The sequence below is a fragment of the Ursus arctos genome, unplaced genomic scaffold (assembly GCF_023065955.2).
Source record: "Ursus arctos isolate Adak ecotype North America unplaced genomic scaffold, UrsArc2.0 scaffold_6, whole genome shotgun sequence".
Lineage (NCBI taxonomy): Eukaryota > Metazoa > Chordata > Mammalia > Carnivora > Ursidae > Ursus > Ursus arctos.
In genome coordinates, this window is record NW_026623078.1 from 36110756 (window position 1) to 36135815 (window position 25060).

At 41.7% G+C, this 25060-nt stretch overlaps 1 protein-coding gene across 2 annotated transcripts in view; it reads right to left on the reverse strand.

Moving 5' to 3' along the window:
• Positions 1 to 24295, reverse strand: part of PAG1 (phosphoprotein membrane anchor with glycosphingolipid microdomains 1) — a 136545-nt gene extending 112250 nt beyond the window's left edge. Inside the window, exon 1 of one of the 2 annotated variants that reach the window (XM_026495837.4) lies at positions 23813 to 24295. The gene's annotated coding sequence lies outside the window, so the exon portion shown is untranslated. Of the gene's footprint in view, positions 1 to 1670; positions 1808 to 23812 lie in introns of those variants that run through there. The other variant, XM_044382726.3, reaches the window with a different exon arrangement.
• Positions 24296 to 25060: the final 765 nt, after the last annotated feature.

Consider the following 25060-nt stretch of genomic DNA (forward strand, 5'->3'; position numbering starts at 1 on the left):
TTCAATAAAGTTCCATACCTCTCTTCATAAAGGTAAGATTTTTCCATTCTTAGATCTTTTGTAGTTTCTGTTGCTAATGTAAATGGTATTTTTAAAATATTATGTAAAACAATCTAAAGCAATTGTCTAATTCCCTTGATGCAGAGGAACACAATGATGATCTATCCCACAATCTTTCTGAACTATTTCCCAGGGAACTTCTGGAATTCCCACTCTGCTTTATTAATCAATAGCATTCCACAAATATTCAGTACCTTTAGCATATGTCCTTGGAGTGACTATAAAAACAGGTAAGCATTATGTAGCTCTTACTATGTGCCAGGTACTATACTGATGCTTTCTATGTAGATCTTTTATTTCTCAAAAACACTCTATGAGATAAAGTCTGTTATTCATATGAGGACAATGAAACAGACAGGATATGTTACTTGCCCCATATAACACTTTGGCAAGCAGAAGAATATGCTAAATGCCCTCAAAGAATTTCCAAACTAGCCTTAATATTTATATATGTGTGAAAATATGTATATTATATATACACACACATACATATATACACACATACATATATACATACATACATATATACATACGTACATATATACACTGACTTTACTCTCCAGTAGGGAGTTTCTGGGATTGGTTGAAAGGTAACTATGGACCTCACAACAGGAGACTTAGGTTGGAGTCCTGCCCCACAAACTGCTACCTTTTTGATGTATACAGGCAAGTGATGTACTAGCTTTAAGTCTTCACTTTCAATGCCACAAAGAAAATGCTAATTGTTCTATGAATTTCATAGGCTTAGCAGGAAAAGCATGTGAGAAAATGATAACAAATTGTGTAAAATGTCACAAAATATAAGTAAAGTGTAAACTGTCATAAAATTGCAGGTATTGATCTTTCCTATTTAAGGAGTGTCTAAATAACATCTGAACATCCTACTTCTATCTTTAGTTCATTTCAGATCAATTCAGCAAATACTTGATTGGTTACTAGAGACTAGATTCAATGCTACACACTGGGGAAATAAACATTATTAAGGTGTGATGTCTGCCTTCAAGGAACTCATAGTCCAATGGGAGAAAGACCACTAACCCGGCAATTACAAGAATGTGAGTCACTCATTAAAAGGGATGTAATAGAGCATTATGGGACTGCAATAAGAGACATCTAAATCAGGTTAGGTTGGGGTGGTTGTACAATCAGGGTCAGCTGCTCAGAGAAAGGGACACCTGAGGATGAAGCAGGACTCTATTAAGGGATTTAGGGAGTAGTTTATGCAAAATCTCAGGCCACATTTGAGGGACTCTGACTTGATGTATAACTAGAACACACAGGAGAGTGTAAGAAATGAGGCTGGATTGCCCATCAGGCCCAGATCACTAAAGAATTTGTATACCATGCTTTCCAGGAGGCCACATTCAGAAAAATGGAGAATTTTAAAGGATGACATGAACAAATCTGCATATTAGGTCATTTTCCCTGGTACTAGGGTAGAACACAGTATAGTTCTGGATATGTCTGGCATAATGGAGACCAATTAGAAGACTTCAAAAATAATACTGGGGCATATGTTGCCCAGATGATAACATTCTAAACTAAGAGAATGGCATAAGGATTTGAAATTAAAAGACTGATTCAATATTTAATAGATATAGTGTACAAACCTTGTTGGCCAAGGGCTATGAAGATGAAGAAATGGAGGCATCACGATCTAAATGTGAGACCTGAAAGCATAAAAATCCTAGAAGACAGCAGAGGCAGTAATGTCTGACATCAGCCGTAGCAACATTTTTCTAGATATGTCTCTAAGGCAAGGGAAAAAAAAAAACAAAAACAAACACAAGAATAAACTATTGGGACTTCATCAAAATAAACAGCTTTTGCACAGCGATGGAAACAATCAGCAAAACTAAAAGAACCTACTGAATGGGAGAAGATATTTGCAAATGACATATCCAATAACAGGTTAATATCCAAAATATACAATGGACTGATACAACTCAACACTCAAAAAACAACCCAATTTAGAAATGGGCAGAAGACATGAGCAGACACTCCAAAGGAGACATACAGATGCCAACAGACACATGAAAAGATGCTCAACATCACTCATCAGGGAAATGCAAATCAAAACTATAATGAGATATCACCTCACACCTGTCAGAGTGACTAAAATCAAAAGCACAAGAAACAACAAGTATTGGTGAGGATGTGGAGAAAAAGGAACCCTCATGCACTGTTGGTGGGAATGCAAACTGGTACAGCCGCTGTGGAAAACAGTACAGTGGTGCCTCAAAAAGTCAAAACTAGAACTACCCTATGACCCAGTAATCACACTACTGGGTATTATCTCCAAAATACAAAAACACTAATTCAAAGAAATACATGAACTCCTATGTTTACTGCGGCATTATTTACAGTACAAATTTACACTACAAATTATGGAGGCAGCCCAAGTGCCATCGATAGTGAATGGGTAAAGAAGTGGTATACACACAGACACACGCGGGCGCGCACACACACACACACACACACACACACACAGGAATACTGTTCAGCCATTAAAAAGAATGAAATCTTGTCATTTGCAACAACATGGACCTAGAGAGTGTGATACTAAGTGAAACAAGTCACAGAAAGACAAATACCATATGATTTCACCCATGTGTGCAATTTAAGAAACAAAACAAATGAACAAAGGAGGGGGGAAAGATAGACAAACCAAGAAACAGACTCTTAACTATAGAGAACAAACGGATGGTTATCAGAGGGGAGGTGGGTAGGGGGATGGGTGAAATAGGTGATGGGGATTTAAGATTACACTTATCATCATGAGCACTGAGTAGTGTACCGAATTGTTGAATCACTATATTGTACACATGAAACTAATTTAACACTGTATATTAACTGGAATTAAAATTAAAAACTTAATTTAAAAAAAAAAGAGTGACTTCCTGTTGCCCAGTCTACTGAATGGGTGACAATAAGTAAGGCAAAGACTACGGGAAATGATAAGATGTGGCAGAAGGGGGGGTGCTCTGAAAAAAGGCACTAAACACAAATCTTCTCTTCCATGATCTGATCGAGAATATACATATATGGATACACTAGTCACAGCAGGACTTGATAAGTGCTAAGGTCAATGAAACCATCAACGGTGAATGGGAAATTGTATCAATAGGTTGTGCCATAACAGTTGTATCACAGAGTGAAGGAAAAAAAAAAACCTTATTAGTTTGGACATATGTTTGAAAAAAAATAAATCCACTTATGAATATTAAATGACATTGCTTTGTATAATGAGGCTTCAGAGAAAGACATTTATTCTTATGATTTCATCTTTGTCAAAAATGACAAACCCAAAGAATCTTTGCATCTCCGAGCAAAGAGGTTTCTAAATGTCAACCAACTAACCATCCAGTGTTGATGCCCGCTACAGACTCAGCAATCTTAGCTTAGTCCAAAATTTTACCCTGTCACAGAACTGATCAGACAACTGCAACAGAGTTACAACTTTATAAATTAAGCCCATCCTTTAGGATGCTTTTCCCAACCTCATACCAAAAAAAAAAAAAAAAAAAACCCAAAAAACTAAAAACAATGAAGAAAACTATTTCTCACGTCAAGTAAGTGGTGTATACAATTTTAACTAAGTCAGAAGGACATGTGATCTGATTTAATAATTCATTCTTTAACCCTTAACTGATTTCAAAACCAGTATCTATTTCTTGTGATGGTGAGCTTCAATAGGAAAATCACAGGAAAAGAGAGGGAGTGCACCCAGAGCATGACTCCTATCAGACCTCCCGTTAAATCCCAACTCAGAGACTTCCTAGCCTGCAGGCAAGTCAGGGCAGGGCTTCAAGGAGATTCCTTCCCTTTCAGAGCAGGAACTGTAGGGCCTTGATAATATACATTAATGTGTTCAAAAATGCTTGGTTTTCAAAAAATATTCGATGAATGAAGACTCCAAGGCACATATTGAACAAAACAAAATAGAAAACAAAGAAGATGCTATGCTAACAACACACAGCCTTTTGGCACCATCAAATGAGCTACACAGAAACTGAAGCGACTAGATCCCTGACCCAAGGCTGCCCCGGGTAACTCGTCCTCCCTTCAGCGAGTGAACCAGGAATCAAGGACGCAGCTGGGGCTTAGGGGACAAACTAGTACAATCCATTTTTAAAAAGCTTGAGGGGGGTCAAACGTCTAGAAATTGGTGAGTACACATAACAAATGGCATGTTATTACTTTACAAGCCACGGTATGTTCTAGGACATACATATCTGTTTCTGGACTTTACAATCTACATAATCAACACATGAACGCTTTAATGAAGATCATAAAGCCAAAGTCTCTCCCCTCTACAAATCCACCGTTCTTTACACTGCAGTTAAACCTTTCCTTTTCTTTCCCTTTTAAGATTGCCACGGAAGGGCCTCTTTCACTTACATACAAATGCAGGCACAGATGGGGGGACATTCTGTCTTCACGACAGGATGCCTTGTCTTGCACGCTATGTCCCCAGAGGTGGCTCTGAGCCCACCTGACATCATTAGTGACGGGAATGAGACTGACCACCAACACCAAGCAACAAAATGTGCCCCTGGGAAAATTGGGCCTCTCTGGACAGTGTGCCCCACACAGTAGCAAATGAAGCTGATGGCTGTGGATAAAAATGACCTCAGGAAGGAGTGTTCATCTAATGTTCACCATCAAAGCAGCGATCTGTGCTGCAACAACCATGGCCGGGTCCAGAAACCAAAAGCCCTGCTCTCCGCTGCCAATTCTACCCGACCTAGCAGTCAAGCTTCAGGGGAGAGAGCCCCCTTCCTCACTTCCAGAAATCTCATTCCAACTGGCTCAGCCCGGCCAGGCAGTTCACAACTGCAGTCTAGTGGAGAGAATGCTACCCTACGGCTTGCGGCTTGCAGAGGTCCTCTGCTCAGTCTGCTGCAGGGGGAACAGGGCAGGGTAGGACACGGTGCAGGTGGCGGGGCAGGGGGGGGGGGGGTGGTGGGGGGGGGGAACCTTGCTCTGGGAAAATTTTTTTTTGTCCTTTTGCCCACACTCTTCTTCTCTACCTGTTCCCCTGGGAGGGGGGCTTTTATGAGCTGTGTTTCCCCAAAATTCATACACCGAAGTTCTAACCCCCGGGACCTTAGAATGTGAGATAGGACCTTTAAGGAGGTAATTAAGTTAAAAATGAAGTCATTAGGGTGGGCCCTAATCCAATATGACATGTGTCCTTATATGAAGAGATTAGGACACAGCAGAGACACACCAGGGGCACCCACGCACAGAGGGATGATGATGTGAAGAGGCAGCAAAAGGGCGGCCATCTGCAGACCAAGGAGAGAGGGAGGACAGGGGCCTTGGGAGAAACAGAACCTGCCGACACACTGGTCTTGGACCCCCCATCTCCAGAACTGTGCAAAAATAAATTTCTGTGGTTAAGGCCACTGTGTCTGTGGTATTTGTTATGGGAGCCCTAGCAAACTAATACAGGATACTGCTTAAAAGTCAGGCCAACATACACTTTATTATGAAATTAAATCTTCCAGATAAATACATTCAATACCCTATTAACAGAAGAAAATAAAGCTGGAAACTTCCTCGCACTTTCATATGAGGGCAGGCAGGTAATTCATTTAAGTAAATGTGCTTTCAAGCTAGCTTTTAAACAAGAGTTCTAATCATCAGCGGACTTTTCACTCAGCAACCCTCCTCCACTTCTTCAACATCGTTTTTACAACTCTCAGTTCAAGAGCCACTTAAGAAATAAATGATTCATGACAACTGAAAGCATGATAATTTTCGGTGAGGCATAATGGTTGGGTTTCTAGGTCTATGGGTAATTAAAAAAAAAAAAAAAGCTACCCCTTAACCCTCTTAACTTCTTTTATAGAAAAAAGGCAAAAAGACCCCCAGATAGACCTATAAAGATCAAATCTCTCCTTTGCAATATATATTTCTTCCGAGGGCTTAAAATTCTATATTTAAGAAACAAAATTAAGGGGCACCTGGGTGGCTCAGTCAGTTGAGCATCTGATTCTTGATCTCAGCTCAGGTCTTGATCTCAGGATCGTGAGTTCAAAGCCTGTGTTGGGCTCCACACTGGCCATGGAGAAGAAAGAAAGGGAAGAAAGGGAAGGAAGGGAATGAAGGGAAGGAAGGGAAGAGAGGAAGAGAGGGAGGGAGGGAGGAAGGAAGGAAGGAAGGAAAGAAATTTTTCCTTTAGAAAAAAAAGCAAGTTAAAAAATGAACATTTCTGGTTCTATCCGAAGATGGGATGTATTGAGTCTTGGATTTGAGAGAAGGATCCTATTCATTCATAAGACACATTAACCTGCAAAGGTTTTCTGAATTTTGCAGGGCCAAAATTCCCATTTTCACACAGGCAGGGCTCTCTATAAAAAGGGGCAGATTGCTTTGCCAGTCATAACACGCACCAGTGGTGTCACCTTGGGCCTGATGCTTCATCACACTGACCGTTTCCTAATCTGTAATCTGCGGAAAACACACTTCTCTTACAGAGTTGTTGAGAGAATTAAATTGGATACTCAACAATAGCACAGTCTGTAAATACAATATTTCTCAAAAACTGGTCCACAGACTCCACACATCAGACACCTGGAAACTTAATGAAATCTTGGGTCTCACTCCATATCACTAGACCATGATGAGGTGTGGAAATAGGCGTTTTTTTAAAAAGATTTTATTGATTTATGTGAGAGAGAGAGAGAGAGAACACGCAGGAATGCACAAGAGGGGACAGGGGCAGAGGGAGACACAGACTCCCCGCTGAGCAGGGAGCCCAATGCAGGGCTTGCTCCCAGGACCCCAAGACCAAGTTCTGAGCCAAAGGCAGACGCTTAACCAACTGAGCCACCCAGGCACCTCTGCAACTCAGCATTTTTACAAGCATTTTAAAAGTGAATTAAGGCTCATGTTCTCAACAGGCTGAAAGACTCAGGCTGGGTCTGGACGGGGCGCAGAGGAGGAGCCCGAGATCAGCCTCTTGGCATCCAGCCGGCATGCTGCCTATTCTGTTCTCAAAAGGTACCCTTGGTTCCAGGATGTGGGCCCCAGGCTGGGGCCCCACCATCCCTGTCTCTGATTCCGGTTCCCCTTCTGTCCCACTCCAAAGTGATCTTCCTAAACTACAAACCTGGCCATGCTGTTCCCTGCTGCGGCGCACCCAGCCGCAACTCTGCCCTCCCCATCCCTTCGGACTGCCTGGGTCTGCTCTGCCCAAGCTGGTCTCTGAATTCCCACCAGCCCTGGTTGTTTCCTTCACAATGCAGCTTTCATTTCATCTTCTCAAGGGGGCTCTCCCCAGTTGCCCAGTCATTCCTAATAACATAAATACATTTTACTTCTCTGTCCAGAACAGAATACCTACTGATATTCAACATCAGAACAGGTAGCTTGTTGGCTGCTCTATCCACTATCATGGTGCCCAGCACACAGTAGGAACTCAATCAATGTATGCTGAATAGATGAACACATTAATGAATTACTGGCCTGCACTGACGCCAGTCTTGGCGAGGTTCTCACACTGGATGCATGAGGCTGACAGAAAAGTTCAATTTCTTACCACACAATAGGATGACCGTGGGGCAGAATTTTTTTTGTGCAGTATCTGTGGCTCAGGGGAAAGTATTAAATATAATTTCTGTAAACTGACCCCATTCTATTAAAGAAAGCTGGCATTTAAATCATTACCATATCTTCCTAGTTGTTTGTGAAGTGAGGCATTTCTTCTTCTTTTTTTCCCCCCACACAACTGGATTTTCTATAAATTTCACATGGGATGTCCTTAAAAGAGTTCGTTGTGTATACTTTTTATGAATACAAAAATCACCTCACTTAAATTTTCCTACTTACTGAAAAAAAATAAAAGTATTGTCTTTAGAACAAAATATCCCTTAACAACAAAACGGTCAGTTCAGACAGTATTATAAATCTATTCATGTTATAACCGTTCTCAGTCCCTTTAGAAACTGTGGAACAATGGAGCCCATCCACAGGCTCTTGTGTGCCACTCTCTGGAAAACGGACAGGCATTCTGACCACAGAAAGTCTAGAGAAGAGGCTTTATAAAGAAGGCTATCCAAATGCATTTCTGTCCAACTTCTGAATTCCTTATTGTGTAAGGAAGGATTTCAGAGAGCCACAGGTATATTAAGAATAAAAGACAACTATGAATAGATGGCAGTTCAATTTTAGTAGTGGCCTCCCCTCTCCCACTAATTCAGAAAAATTATATTCTCTACCGTCGTTTCCCAGCAAAGACCCTGCCGCCCATCTTTCTCACAAGGGAAAAACAAAGTGAAAATCTCTACCTCGGAACTTTAATTGGTTCTCCTGTGTGTGTCTTTATGGCAGTGAGTTTCAAACTAACAACAAACGAGGGACGAGGGCACATGGCTTTGGTTTAGAGAGAGTGACAGAAAGGAAAAATGGAAATAGTGGGCTGCAAGGCAGGAGGCCATAGTTATGAAAGGAAAATAAGGCCCCTTGTGGCCAGCCTCATGAGGAGATAAGTACACACTTCACCTCCAATGGTTTCTGGCCTGCTGGGGGTACATGGCCGCCAGGGATTACAGATGGGAATGCAGTCCAAGGGGGAGAAGCTGCCACACTGGGCCTGTGTAGGCGGCACTTAGGGAAACCCATTACCCCAGGCTGAAACTAAAAGTAAACAAAGGGACAAGGGAGTGTTGCCATTGTTTAATCTCTTCTCTTCTTTTTTCAACCTTCCCTCCCCTTCCTTCCACAGTGGTTTGCGACCTACAGCACCTGACAGGTATCCTGCCCTCTAAATGGGTGGTTCTAAGTGATGGCTGCATTACCTGGGGTGGGGCAGAAGGGAGGTGCCTTTCAAAAACCACCAAGGGCTGGGGCGCCTGGGTGGCTCAGTCGGTTGAGCAACCGACTTTTGATCTCAGCTCAGGTCCTGATCTCAGGGTCCCAAGTTCAAGCCTTGTGTTGGGCTCCACCCTGGGTGTGGACCACACTTAAAAAAATAAAAAACCTAAAAACACAAAGGTCGAGACCCCCTAGAGCATGTTAATCAGAATTACTGGGGGGAGGCCACGGACATCACAAGTATGACACCTCCCCAGGTAATGTTCTTACGCAGTCAGTATGGTGAACCACTGCTCTAAAGGCAGCTAGACTAAAAGAGGGAGAAGGAGAAAGGTGAGACAGATCAGATGATCTGCCCCCAAAGAGGGGGGGAAACATCACCAGAACACAAAGGAGGGTGGTATTTAATGAGGAAGGGAATGTAGCAGTGACAATGTGAGGCCCCTGTGGGCTGTCAGCTCTTTAACAACAGGAAATGTGGTAAGAAGAAGAAATGCTTGCAAACTCAGGAAGATGCTTGGCAAGAAAAGACAGGTGCAAAACCAAAGCAGGACTTTAGCTCTTTAAAGTTGGGAAACAGGAGAGAAAATGACACTTGCGAGGAGGCTGCTGCTGGAGTAGGAGGTAGGTGTAAACCAGGACACCCAAGAACGAAGTCTGCGGATGGGAAAGGCGAGGGACGTACTTCCACTACCAAGGGCAATGATTCAATGTCTTTTCATATTGATGGTTCACCCTCAGAGGAAATGTTGGTATTACACTGAAGCAATGAAGAACTTTAAAAAAGAGGTAACAGTAGCAAAGTAACCCCTACTACATGCTCCTGAATGCCTATAGAAACATTGGCAATTACCTTATTCACTCAGCTGTTAGCTCACATTCATCTTCAAGAACTTACTACTTGATGATGGTCTTGAGTTCTCAAAAGGCAAATTTCTTCCGTGTCCCTATACACATGCAGTTTTCCCCCAAGGCTAGTATAATACTACACTCTGTTCTTTCCTCAAATTTACAGAAATTGGGTCCCCCTTGCTGGTAAATGGGTCCCACAATCTGCGGTATGTTCTGCCTAAGTAACATTGCCATGGGAGCACGCATACTCACATGAAGCAAGAGCAAATTTTACACATGGATCGAAATATGCATTCACGTTCATAGCCACTTAGGAGTGCCATGGAAAATTAGTTAAACCCCAGTGCCATACAGTTGTAATTTCCTGAGTACCACCACTGGAATCTGGAAATGAATAAAGATGTGAAATAAACAGATATGAAAATAAATACACACAAAAAGAAACTAACAAGGCTCGCTAAGTACCGTTAGGCAAATCACATAAGATTATGCAGAATTCTTTAAAAATCCGAACAAGTCTGCAGTATCTCACTTTGTACTAGCATCTTACTCCCAAGCTGAGAACACTAGATACCGCACACTGTTTTACACTTCATGTCTTTATCTCTCATCTCACTGCCCAAAGATTTTGGGATGGGTATGAGGGTTACTTTGCATGAGTCTGGCACTACCTGCAGTGATAGCTTCTATTGTTCCCTTTGGATTTTTCTTGAAGGATATCTTTTTGACCTCACAAAACTATCTTCATCTTCTGGGACCCTGGGCCCCAGGGGTTCTGGAGTAAATGAACATGGCTACGATCCAGGCCTATAACGGGGAGGTGAAACCACAAACCACAAGAGAATGCAGATCTGGCAGCCATAACACATCCATACCTGGCGTTGTTCCACCAAAATTGAACAGCTAACTTGGCATTTTGTCAAGTCTGATGGGAAACTAATGATGTGAAAGCAAGATAAGTATACTCAGGGCCAAATGCTATGAAATGTGTGTGTGGCAGAGGGGATGGGAGGGTGGGAGTGGGAAAGAGGAAGGAACAATTATTTGAGATGTAATATCCTGGGATACACTGAACAAGTTCACAAAACTTTACCCACAATTTTGAAATGCAAAATTTTCTGAAAACAGGGTTTCTTTGTTACTTTGCTACCAAATGAATTTACTCCAAAACTGACCTGAACTGACATCAAATTATTTGGTCATCCTCTGTTCTCTTAAATGTGAATATTCATCCACTTTGCTACAGAAATTACGGTTTCCTGGGATCACAAGGAACTATTACATAACATACAGTACATAAACTATATTACCCTTCTAAATCTGAACTCTGAAAGACACATGGCCCCAAAGGGATTGCTGACCCCCTACACAACTCTCCAGATAGGTGAATTCTCTGGATTTAATCCTTTTGTAGTTTCCCCACATCATGCAGTATTCATCTGACCTCAGTCAGCTTATCAATGATTTCAATGACATTATTTTAGTAGACTGAATCACAGGGAACAAAACTGGGCAAAGCTGAAAAACAGGCATACCCCGGACTCTTTGATGTAGCACATACGCTGCATTTAACATACGTGCTTATCTTCTCCTTTGCCACGTTTCTCACCTGGTTAATCTGAGAATTCTGATAACAAAGTATACTCAAACCTGCACTGTAGCAGGGTGTGGCAACGGTAATAAGAAAAATATAAACATGATAACCTTCAAAAAGAAGTCAACAAACTACATTTTTCCTTGTAAAAATTAAGATCCCAAACGAAATGTCCAGAGATATCCTAAAAGGCAAATCTATAGAGACAGTGAGAAAAGAGAAAGAGACAGAAAGATCAGCACTGGTGGCCTGGGGTTGACCGTGGGAATACAGTGACCACAACAGGCACAAGGGATCTTTTTGGGGTGATGGAAAAGCCCTAAAATTGGAATGTGATGGTAGTTCCAACGTTCTGTACATTTACTAAAGCCCAGTGACTTGTACACTTAAAACAGGAGACTTTCATGGCATGCAAATTATAACTCAAAGAAGATGTTAAAAAAGTTAAAAAGTTAAAAAGATGTCAATACCACCTCTTCTTTCCTGATATTTCAAATTAATATCAGTTGAAATGAAGAGAAAGGCAAAAAAGGGGACCTATTCCTCACTATCAAGGGAAAATGAGAAATTTTACCCACAAGTGACTGATTTTACATCTAGCCAGAGAACATAAATTTCTTCTGGATAGTCCCTTATATTTAGCAACTAAAATCAAAATTATTTTTTAATGTATCATATATTCCTCTAAGTACAGCGTACATCACACTGAATAATAGTATTTTATTTGCCAGTCATATTCAAACAGAGTATAAATTCCTGAGGGCTGGGACAATGTCACGGTTTGCCCTGTATTTTCAGGACCTTTAATGCTCAATAAATGATTATATTGATTGCAACGATTTCTTTCCAAGTACCGTCTATCACATTTCCATTTGCTTGAACAATAGAAAAAAAAAGTAAACAGACATTCCCTACTTTCTAGTTCAAGGTTTCTCAACTTCAGCACTATTGACATTTTGGGTCAAAGACTTTTTCCCCGAAGCGGGCTGTTTTGTGCACTGCAGAATGTAGGATGGCGTCCCTGGTCTCTACCCGCTCATGCCAGTAGTGTCCCTCTCCCCAGTCATGACAACCAAAACTGTCTCCAGACATGGTCAAATGTCTCCTGCAGGACAAAGTCGCCCCCAGCTGAGAACCACAGCTCTCACTAGAAAGAGAGTAAGACAGATCAACCCAAACTAAACGCAGTCACATTTCAACAACACCTTTTGTGTTATCATTTTCTGCAGTTAGTGAGAACATCAAGAAAGAAAAAGCGTATGACTAGGAAATGATGATTTTCTGACCACAAGCCTTGGCATATTATAGGGAGAAGAAAAGGAGAACATTCTTTTTATTCTTCCTGTAACTGTGGAGATGAGAAAGGCTTATTCTAATCCAAGGCTGACAGTTTTCAGGATATGTGGAGCTGTGAAAATACATAAGAGAAGGGTCCAAATGCCAAATGGCCCGTGGCTATAAAACAGTATAAAAGAAGCATGTTCATTGCCAGCACTGGGCTGTTTATTATGAATTGTATCTAGGAGAACAATTTTGAGAATGCTATTGAATATTTATTAAAAGATCTATAATAATTCGGGTCCTGACATGCCACTATTAGCAAATCACTCAGCCAGTGGGAAAGGTTAAGAGCCTTGGTGGCAGAAGCCATTAAAGTAAGTGTAAGTTTAACACTTTGGTGTTTTATTTTATTTTTCTCAACAACCATAGTGTTTAGTAATCCTGTTCTAAATATCCCAGGACAAAACCTGAAAAGCTATTATCCATACTGTATGTTTTTTTTTTTTTTTTTTTTTTAAGATTTTATTTGAGAGAGGGAGAGAGGGCAACTGAAAGCGAGCAGGAGCACAGGGAGGGGCAGAAGAGAAAGCAGGCTCCCTGCTGAGCAGGGAGCCCCACATGGAGCTTGATCCTAGGACCCTGAGATCATGACCTGCGCCCAAGGCAGCCGCTTAACCGACTGAGCCACCCAGGTGCCCCCATACTGTATGCTTTTAATGAGACTCCAAAGTTTTGGGGGTCTTTTTGTTTTGTTTTTTAGTTTTAATCCTATTTTGGAGATACTGAGCATTTCACATTGATGTTAAAGTTTAAGACACACATTTTGGGCAAAGTGACTATTACATAATGAAGGAAAGGGAAAATATTCTTAACATCATCCGAATATGTTTAAACATTTATGAAGATTCTTAATACTTCACTTGAAAGCATCTTTATTTTTTACTGAGAAAAATAAAGGCATACGCTTCTGACATCAACACCAACAATCTGGGCACTACATACGACACTCTTCTAGTTTTCAACCACTCCTGCATTTATCAATCTCTTATATACAAGAAAAAGCTACAGTAGCCAGTTACCTGTCAATTCCTAACCTTTGAAAAGGAAGCATATCTTTTAAATTCTGTTTGTAATAATGTTTTTATTTTTCTCTGTGTGCCTATTGGTAAACATAAGCAGGTTTAGGACTTTGAATAGTAAACATATAATTCCTAAATCCATGAAGAGAAAGAATATACATGATATGCAAAAACACTCTATTCAATCAAGCCCTAACTATACACATAATTATGGTATTCAAATTAGATTACTAATTTAGACATGTTCTATCATGTCAAAGTGTACACTAGCATAAAAATGTCTGAACAAAATTCAGTAGGAAGTAAAAAGAGGTAAAGAAAATTCAATTATTCTTTTTAGCAAATGAAAACTCCTGGTACATAACATTAAAATATAGACTCATGGGAAGATTAGCAGGAAATGCAGCTTAATTATTTATCTTGGTAGTGGGTAATAAATACAGTAGTGTCAAATCACCTCAACAGAATACTAACATTGTGCCCTGGATTATCATATTTGCCTTTGGGTGAAATTGGGATACATGAGGCATGAAATGGCCAAATTAATTTTCATTTTCCTTCATCTGCATTTCCTCACATATTTTTATAAATATAAAATGCAATAAAATCTTATATAAAATACCATATCACTTTACATTATTATCTAAATTTTCATATGCCTCTTACATAGCTTCTCAACTACACTGCACTAAAGCCACGAGAATACACCAAGCGTAACGGTAATTACTAGAAATAAGAGGTGCCAAACATTTTCATAAAACTTTTTAAAATTTATAAATGTACGGTTATTTTTAAAAATCAGCACCATTAACAAAAGATTAACCCGCCAAATGTCACAAAAGCTTAAGCCCCCTTGGATTCTACTTTTCCTACTGAAGCTAAAACGTAAAATTGGCACCGTGAAGCTTGAAATTGAGATTTAAGGATAAGCACGGGTACCAGCATTTTGCTACTTGCTAGAAATTGCTTTCATCTGGAAACTGCCGGTTAGCAAGGTTCATAGATATTTTTTTGTGAAATAAAAAAAAATACAGCACCATAAACTTTTCAAACTGTCACAAAATTTCACGTTCTCATGATTCTACTGTTCCTGTATGTTAATTGCTACTATCCGATTTAAAGTAGCGAAATTAGGTAAATCATAATTTTAGAATATGAGGAGCCAAAACAGAAGTTGTAAAAGTAAAATAAACCCTTTAGATGTATCCTGCATCATTTTACACCGCTCAACTGTAAAATGCTCAAGACAAATGTTTTACTACTCTGGCATTAGACGGGTAACATCATAGCTGCTTTGGCAAGATTAAGCAAGCTACATCATTTAACGCATTTGGAATATACAAGAATAATATTATAAAAGGAAAACCAATAGCTTAAACTTAATTTGGGTTTTGTTTCACATGCACACACACGTACGCACAGAACACTTTCCACATACGACAACCATTGCGACAACTGAACTGAATTTGTTGCAACAACAAATTTGCATTGCATCACAAGTACCAGGTTTAACTATGATAATTTTGCAGTTTAAAATACTCAATCTTTTTATTTTATAACTTCTTTTATGCTTCTTTTTAAGCTTTTAAGATAATGAAAGAAAATGATGCTCATTTTGTGAAGAAAGATTTTCCCCCAGTCCACCTTAATTACATGCATTTGCATAAATAACCTCTGGCCCATCAAATACAGACCATAGCCAACGCAGTTTCTACTGTTGGTGCTTTGAGCAGATTAATAAAAACAATCTCTGAAATGTTCCACCCTCTAATTTTTCTTTAGTACCTATTCACGAAGACACAGGCAAGAACCTGGAATGTGAAGTCAGAACGCCTGGGTTTGGGTCCTAGGGGCTGTGCCATTTATTAGCTGTGTTACCGCCACCCATTATCTGAACCCTGCATCTCAGTTCTTTCATCTCTATAATTGGAGTAATTCTGCCTTTAGGTCAAAATTAAAGCCAAAACGGGTGAGGACTAACATGTATGATATAAACTAAAATACACGGTCATTGTTTCCATCATCCCCAAATACTCTAGTTTGTCTATAATATAACGAGGCCTGTTTTTATGACAAGTGAAAATTAGAGGAAACTATACTCAACATATCTCAAATACACCAATGAGCCAAAAGATTCATTTATAACTATAAAAGGATTGGTTCAAAGGTCCAAACCCTCTTAAGATGTTATGACCACAATAAAAGCTTAGTTCTGTAAACTGCCGAATAATATGCCATTTATCACTTTTCCTCCCAGCGTGTTCATAGATACAACGAGACATGTCTGTTAGAAGAACCAAGCACTTCAGCTACCGAGAGAGTGACTCTTTCTTCCTTCCCACTTTCCCAAGTGCCCATGACCTGCTGTCAATGAAGGAGATAAATGAATGGAAAAGAAACATAAGAAAGGCAATTCTATGCCCTATGCAGCTTCAGATCCAGGATCATGTTTTTTCATGATTTTAAGTCTTCACCCTTATCTGTTGCACCCACTTTCCAGATGGTAGGCCCTCACGTTTATCGACAAAAGAGAAAGCTGTATGAGAAACAGCCACCATCATCTGCATAGATACAAGCAAGTGAACAGGCAGACCATTCCCTCTGCTCGCTGCTTTCTTCTATTTCATTCCTTTTGTTACACAGCCCCCATTCCATCACGCACCTCATTTTGCTTTGCCTCGGGCTTCTGCCACTTTGTGTCCAAGCACTTGTCGAAAACTTCCCTCACTGAATCTCACTAGCCCATCTTTTCTTCCACCTGCCACTTAGGCCCTCATTTGTTTTTGTTTTTTTTCTCCCCACTCCACGCGTTCTCCCAGGCAGATCACCACCACCTCAACAACAATGTGAAACACACAGAAGATGTGCAAGCTTTTATTTTCAGCTCGGCCTCTGTCTTGAATTCCAGAACCACAGGCCGGTACAATGGTCAATTAAATCTCGAGCCCTGAATGAGCCTCTGGCACCTCACATGACATAAACTCACCAATCAGTTCGTCAGCTTCCCCTGCAGTCTGCACCATCCTCTGTATTCCCGATCATGACCAATGGCACCTCTTTCCATTCAGTCACCCAAGCCAGAGACCTGGGGAGTCATCCTCCAAGTCACCATCCCCTCCCTGCTTCTCATCCCTCCACCTTTCCCCACTCTTATCGGTATGAGTTCAGACCTTAAACCTGCACTAGGATTCATTCAACATTTTGTTTTTGTTTTTGTTTTTTATGGGGCTTCTGTGTCTGCCCCCCACCCTACACTCCCCATTCTTTACAAAACACCCAGAGTAATCATTCTAAAAGAACCACCTAGGGTGTCCAAATTCATCTGGACCAAGCATGGTCCCCATGACCCTTCCTTAACTGGCCCTGGTCTCCACTCCCCATCTCTGGCCTCATCCACAGCCCTCGATGTGCACCAGCCACATGGCACATAGAACCAGCTGTGCTATAGACATGCCACCTGCTCTCTTTGGTACTTGCACTGCACTGTTCTCTCTGGGCCCTCCGTTCAGAACAATTTCTGTCAGCCCACCCCCATCCTCAGCTGCCTGTCCCCCTCTGACTTGCCTGCCAGACTCAGATTCAGCCCCTTGGAGTCAGGTATGCCTGACAGAGCCCAGCATCTTTTATGCTTCATACAGCTGCATCTTTTTCCCATCATTCTGCTGAGATTCTGGAGGGCAGTGCAAGGATTCTTCTGTTTGAGATTTCAACATCCAACAACACGCCTGGTATCCTGTCAATATGTATCTGGTAAATGCATTAATGAGTAAATATCATTCCAACTCAGTCTGACTCAAACAAGGCCAAGCTGCTAGTGATTGATTATGTGTGAATTAGAGGTTCACAGCTCTCCTTAGAAGGTGTCAGGGAAAAAATAATAAGGCCACAGTGGTTGCAACTCCCCAGTGCTGAATGCAGAGGTTGCAGTATTCTTGTGTACAACTGTGTTACAGCTTGGCTTTTTTTAATTTAAAAAGAAATCATTGTGTTGTGTGGTTTTATTGCCTCTAACTTATAACATGAGTGGCCTCAACATTAAAGTTTCCCCATTGCTTCAGCATGTTCAACCCTAATGGGAATGACAAAGGAATGGGTACGGTCGGGGGTGAAGGGCCGGAGTGAGCAGAAGCAATATTAACAGCAATGATCGAGTCACAAATGCAGTGAGACTAGATGTCCAAAGACCTACCTGATTACCTTTCATTACTTAGAGAATAAATCCACAGAAAGACTTACATATGCAACACTGGGAGCCCTCTGAAGACTAGAATGACAGATGACAACAATGTTGACTTAGTCACACCTTCTGGGACTTTTACAAAATCAACTGAAGCTGATCACTTGCAAATGAATACGGGATAAGGTATGTAGATATTGGGTCCTATGAAATTGTAGAGAAAGGTATAAAGCTGCTGGTCAATTTCAATTTTTTTTTTTTTTTTTTTTACTTGCCTACTCCATAAGGTTCATAGGGCTTCCAGTGCTCTGTAATTTAAGTAAAGGTCCTCCAGTCAGGCCAAAATTCCCTATCCTTTGCAATAGTGTCTATATTTAGAAAACTGATTTTTCATAAGTTTTTAGTCACTCACAGGTTTAAAAATTGTACAATCCTATAAAATCAAGGAAGGGGGAGCAGATGAAACATCAACACAATATGCCAAAATGTTATAACAACAACAAAATAATAACTCAAAACCCAAGGAATATGAAGAACTTATTGAACAAATGCTGACTCCGATGTGAAATCAAGAAAAAATGGAGAAAGTAAGGTTCAGAGGAAGGGTTTTAAAAATACTACAAGTTGGTCATAAATTCTGTCTTTGTATTGTACATTTGGGCTGGAATTAGATTTTAATACAGGTATAGAAGATTTGATGCACTGTTCCTATTCTGAGACAACACACTTGATCCTTACTTGCTAGACACATGTATTCATTTAATTTACAAGCCATAGTCTCACTGTGAATAGCATATGACACTGTTGCAGTGATCGTCATTACTGATACTTTTTTATAAACTTTTTTTTTAATCACCAGAGAAAATCTCAGGTTTCTGTACTTCCCCTTTCTTTAATGAGAGTGACACAAGTATGTGACCCGAACACAAATAAAGTTAATGTGCCTCTCCACTGGGTCCCATCATCGGTGGAAGGCTTTACACTTCCTATTGCACAATGCTAACATGTGGTTTTCTTTTCTAAGCTTGTTGTATGAACTAAGCTTAAGTTCTTCCTCCACAAACACATGGAGAGGATACTACCTATGTAGTCAATGCCAGATGCTGGTTATGGGCAAGAAGGTGGGCAATGGGCCTTCCCACCATCTCTTTAGCTCTATCCCACGGTCATTGTGGGAACCAAGTGAGATAGTATGGGGTTATTTTGAGAAGCACAATATAGGACACCTATGCAGCACAGCTGAACGATCATGAAGGCTCCAAAATTAGATGCAGAATATACTGTATGGAACCCAGGCCTTGTCAGACAACCGTGGGTTCCATTCTTGGCTCCAAAACTCACTAATGCGACCCTGGGCAGATGCCCTGACCTTTCTACGCCTCAGTTTCCACTTCTGAAAAACAGTATAATAAAGTAACTACCATATAAGGTCACCATGAGGATTAAAGTAAATACTGCATGTAAACATCTTAGCATGGCAGCTGGCACATGGGAAGTGATGTGTGTTAACTATTCACTCCAATTCTTATCCAGAAGGCATGACTGATAAGGACTAGAAATGTGGCAGATAAATCATTCTGAGAGCTGTCCCCCCCCATCTCTGCCCCTAGTCCTCAAATTCAGTAATGCCCCAGCCTTGAGGGGCTGTCTCAGCCATGTTGAATATGAACTGCTTGCTTGTATAACCAGAAACTTGTATAATTCCCTGACACATCTCTCATGGCTGTATGAAGCAAGGGCTCTAGAAACAGAATCAGCTCCCAACTCCCCAAGCCAGAAGTGAAGATAAGTCAAAACAGTAGATATGACTAGGGAGAGGAAATGATCTTCATTCACTTTATCCATATTAAAATTACCTTGTGTTTCCTGTACATATATATTCTGACAGCGGGAGAAAGCTGATGTCAGAGAAGTTATTTGGAGATCTATAGGTGACTACAGATAAGCCAATAAATAGTTCACACAGATGAGAAATAAAACAGAGCTATATAAATTCTGAAGAATTAGTTAAAACTAAATTACGGACCCAGCTTAAGTCACGAAAGTGATCAAGGAAGACTTCAATTATAGAATAACCCAGAACAGAGGAGCATTTGAAATATAGATTCAGTAGAAGGGAATATCTGTACTCTGACAAGGAGGGTTAAAATTGAACGAGAAGGGGGCGCCTGGGTGGCTCAGTAAGTTGAGCATCTGCTTTCAGCTCAGGTCATGATCCCAGGGTCCTGGGATTGAGCCCCGCATCAGGCTCCTTACTCAGTAGGGAGCCTGTTTCTCCTTCTCCCTCTGCCTGCTGCTCCCCCTGCTTGTGCTCTCTGTCAAATAAGTAAATAAATATTTTAAAAAATGAAAAAAACTAAAGAAAAATAAAATTGAAGTAGAAGATATTTCAAAGATGTGAAGAGGCTGTTGATGGCAAGGGCTCTTTTTGGCACACTATATCTGTGGGATTGTGTCCCGAGGCATACTGAGGCACTCTCCTGAAAGCTCATTCTTAGAAAGTTTTGATTTTTTTTAAATTGACATATAACTGACATACATAATTACATTAGTTTCAGGTGTACAACTTAATGATTTGATATATGCATACTGCAAAATGATTTCAGTAAGTCTAGTTAGCATCTGTCACCACACAGTTATATCTTGTGATGAGAACTTTTGAGATCTACTCTCTTAGCAACTATCAAATATGCAATATGGTATTATTAACTATGGTCACCATGCTGTACAGAGTCTTGATTTTTAAAAAAAGAAAGCCAACTTAGAACATCTGTCCCAAAGTACTTTCAGCGGTAGAATACATTAGCTAAGAGGTTACATCGGTCTACAAGCAGTCTGTGCCTTATATAGCAATTAGGTCTTAACAACCAGAAAATAGAATAAATATTTACCAGAGCCAGAACACTATGTAGTATCTGGATGATAACCTAGGAAAGATACACACACACACACACACACACACACACACACACACGGCATCTCAATCATTCCCAACCTCTGAAGTCAAGTGAGAAGTTCAACAGGCTCTGGACCAGACTTTTAACAAAGTACTGCTCACAAAGCACCCTGGAAACCACTTCCCGTGACACTGGCATTAAGGCCTTAGAAGAAGCATGCTTATTTAATGTAAAATATAAATGATTTCCATTTCTGAATATACAGTAAAATGTGCGGGAAAGTACAAGGCCTTTCTCTTTCTCTCTCTGCCCCACGGTTATTCTCCATCTGGGACTGAATTCATGCTCACGTATGATGCTCTTTGTGGACAGATGACAGCTGCCCATGCTGGTTTTCTAGGGTGTGTGTATCACTGCAACCACATCTGCAGGCAGAAACAAACCAGAGAGCACCATCCTCCGGTGTGAACTGTCACATACCATTTTCCCCCCAATGATTCTCTGAATATATGCATGGGGAAGTAAAAAGCAATGGACTCCGCTTGAAAGTGAAGGAGAAAACATACTTTACCAGCTGGCGCACCTACCCTGTGCTAGGCTAAGCAAGTTATTTAATAATAATTATGGTAATAATAATAACTCCCAGTCTTGGAGAACTATGTTGTGAGTGCTGTTAAGCACTTTGTATACTTTAATGCTTAACTTGCATTTCCTCATCTGTAAACTGAAGATAATAATGCACCTATTTTATTTTATTATTATGAGGATTAAAGGAGAATAGACAGAAAAAGCACTTTGCAAGTTGAGGCAGCAAGGTCAAAGGGAACAGGATTTGAAAGAAACAGACATGGGTTAAAATCCCAACTCTGATTTGATCTCGCTGAGCTGCAGCTTCCTCATCTCCCAGGTGAAGAAGAAATGGCCCACCTCAGTGAGGAATTGAGGGAGACAGTAAATTAAACCCCAGCTGGTCTGCATCACTAGAAAGTGTTTAATAAATGTTTATATCCTCTCTCCTGTTACACATGTGAGCTGCTTCCATTAGCCTCCATCAGCAGCCATTCAATGTCCCTGGTATTCAAAGATGGGTTTCCTTTCATTGCAATAATAATTTTACCATTTTAATAGCTCAAAGGCTTTCATCTATGAACTCATTTAATTCTCATCATAACCCTGTGAAGTGGGTCCTACTCTCATCCCCAGTTTACAGATGAAGGCACTGAGGCACAGAGTTTAGGTAACTTGCCCAGATCCAAATAGATGGTACGAGAGCCAGGAGCTCAGCTGCCTAGTCTATCCTCCTAACCACAATGCAACAGTGCTGATGGGGGGGTGAGTCTGTTTGAGGGCCCATGCTTGTATGTATTCTCTTCTAGACATAAGCAATGGATGCTCTCACAAACAACAATGTGTTGCCTAACTTTTCAACTTCTGAAATAACATTTTTGTATTTTCCTAGGATTCTTTAAAAACCTATGATATGCTTTTAAATGTGGTGCCTATAACTAGCTCGTCTTGTTCTATGTGTTGGAATACCATAAATAAAATCACTTCTCTTTCTAAAGGTTGCCTAGATAAATCTTACATTGAAACATACCCATGACTTTTGGTTTAAATATTTATTACAAGTCCAAATTTAAATATATATATATATATGTGAATATGTGAGTGTATGTATGTGTGTGTATATATATATATATATATATACACATGAAGTCTTAATGCTGTTATGTTAAGCTAATGACTTTGATACCAAATAATCTGAAAATTCTCCTAGTTTCTTACACTCAGTCTTAACAGTCATAGCAGTACCATATGTATTTCAAAGTATTCCTTTTACAAATTTAATTGACTCAAATATTAAACATCAATGATGACAATCTATTGCTCTACTTAAAAGGAATCTCTAGGGGACAGATGAAAAAGAAAGGTTATAGAATCCTATCCTTCAAAGTAGGACAGGACAGCTACCTATATAAATCACGCTCTTTATTAAGATAATTAAGCCCATCAGTACACTTAACTTTCAGACTCAACAAATGTCTGGGATGAACAATTTCCACTTTTTCTAAAACAAAGGGGATGTGTTCAAAAAGGGTCCTCTGCAAGCTCTCTGCACAATGCATGCTATTTTAAAACATGATTTATGTGTCTAATTCCTGGAGCCGCCTTGAAAAATATACTGGGTTTTTCCTCACATGCTACCTATTAGGAGAAGACACTCCAATCTGAAGAGTGCACTCTGTTTCCAACTACAGGATGCTATATCATGTCAGCATTTTCATTAAATACTGTTCAAGCTGGACCTTAAACAAATGGAACGGAGAGCCACAGCTGCAGCCACTGCAGAGACTGTTATCCCGCCGGGAGGCTTATATAAGAGGCGCAGGACCGGCAGGGTGAAACCCAACTGTCATCATCTGAATCCTATTTCTTTGAGACTTGCCCACATTCTTGAAATGTATGAAATCACATACAATGAACGGATTTCTCATTTTATTTGCCTTATGGCACAAAACGCCGTATTGACTTCCAAGTTGTTTTCTCCCTAAAGGACTGGGCTCCAATTAGGGAAACGTTGGCAACTTCTGCCTAGGGGAAGAGTAGAGTGGGATGCGCGGGAAGCCGAAGGGCTGGGAAGGAATGACTTAGCTCCCATCCCCAAAGACCTGTCGCATCCAGGAATATGACAGGAGTCACTCGCCGGAGGACTTGGAATAGAGGTAACAAGACCCTGTATGCACCCTCCACTGTCAAACACACAGTCAAGGAGCTCCGAACGTGCAATCAGCAGCAGGCGAAATGCCCTCGGAGCACCTGTCCTCTCACAGCACATTTCCAACTGGCACGTTAGTCAGAGGCTGCTGCCAGCCCGCCCTGGAATGCCTCTCCCCGCGTGCCGTGTCCGCTTTTTCGCACCCTGAACTCGCCAAGACGGAGCCCGGTTCCCAACAAGAGGGGCCACCCCCAGCTTCCCACATGAAGATAATAAAAACGCACCTCCCCTCCCCATGGCTCCCTCCAACTTCAGAAACTACAGTCAACTTACCGGGACGCCGGAGACAGGGAGGCTTCCGAGGGGACCTCGCTCCGCGGCGCTCAACCCTGCCGGCCCCGCACTGCCCGGGCGGCGGCGGGGGCAAGGCTAGGCGCTGTCGCTCTGCACCAGCCGCCTTGCTCCGCCGTGCCGGGGGCCGGGCACTCGCCAGGGCGTACCGCCCGGCGGCGGCGGCTGCAGCGGCGACTGAGGCTGCACCCGGCCGCGCGGACCGAGAGCTGCAGATGCCACCGACCCCGGAGTGCGGCGCTCCTAACCCCTGGTGCGTGTCTCCGGCTCCAAGGGAATGGCGACTCAACGAGGACCGCGGCAAGGGAAAAACCGAGGCGCTGTTACCCGCAGAGCCTCCAGCCGGCTGCCGGGCGGTCGGTCACATCGCGGGCGCGCCGGCGGGGGAGCTAGCGGGCCGACACCGCAGTCCGCACTCGCCGCCGCGCCGCGGAGAATGACAAGCGCTGAGGCGGAGCAGCCGTGCGGGGCGCGGGGCGCGAGTGCGCATGATCCCGGCCCGCTGCGGCACGTCACGGGAGAGGGAGGGGCGGGGAGGGGGCGAGCTGGGCGGGGCCGGGGTGGGGGCCCCCGGGGCGGACTCGGGCGCTGCGCCCCGCTCCCTCGCGGGAAGGTACAGGAAGTCTCCCGCCTCTGGTTTTGTGAACCTAAAGCTGCGTGGTTGAATTTGTCTCCAGAGTCCATTGTCCCTTAAAAACGACTGTTTACTCTAAGCGGTCCTTAGGGTGCTGGGCAAGCCCAGAAAAGCCAGTTTAACTCAGGTTATAGCTTAATCGTAAAGGACTGCGATTTAGGGGACAATGGTCCTCTACCTGGCTGTACATTAAAATAACTTGGGAAGCTTGTAACAGTCCTTTGACCTGACCGCACCCCGGAATCCCGACTCAGTACACGAGAAACCCTGGGCGAGGCGCAGGTATCGGTAGGTTTGTAAAGCTTTCCGGATGATACCGACGCACAGCAGAGGTTTTCAAACCTTTAACGTGTGTCAGAATCTTCTGAGGATTGTGTTAAAATGCAGGTTTCTGATTCAGTAGGCCTAGGCGCTAAGGGAAGACTCATCGTTTCTAACAAGATCCCAGACGATGCCAGTGCTGTAAGGACCAGACCATCCTATCCTTACTACTCAAAGTGTAATGTAGAATCAGGACCAGCGCTTCTGAAACCTTGGGCTGTGTGAGAATCACCTGAGTAGTGTTTTTTTGTTTTTGTTTTAATTACAGAGCACTT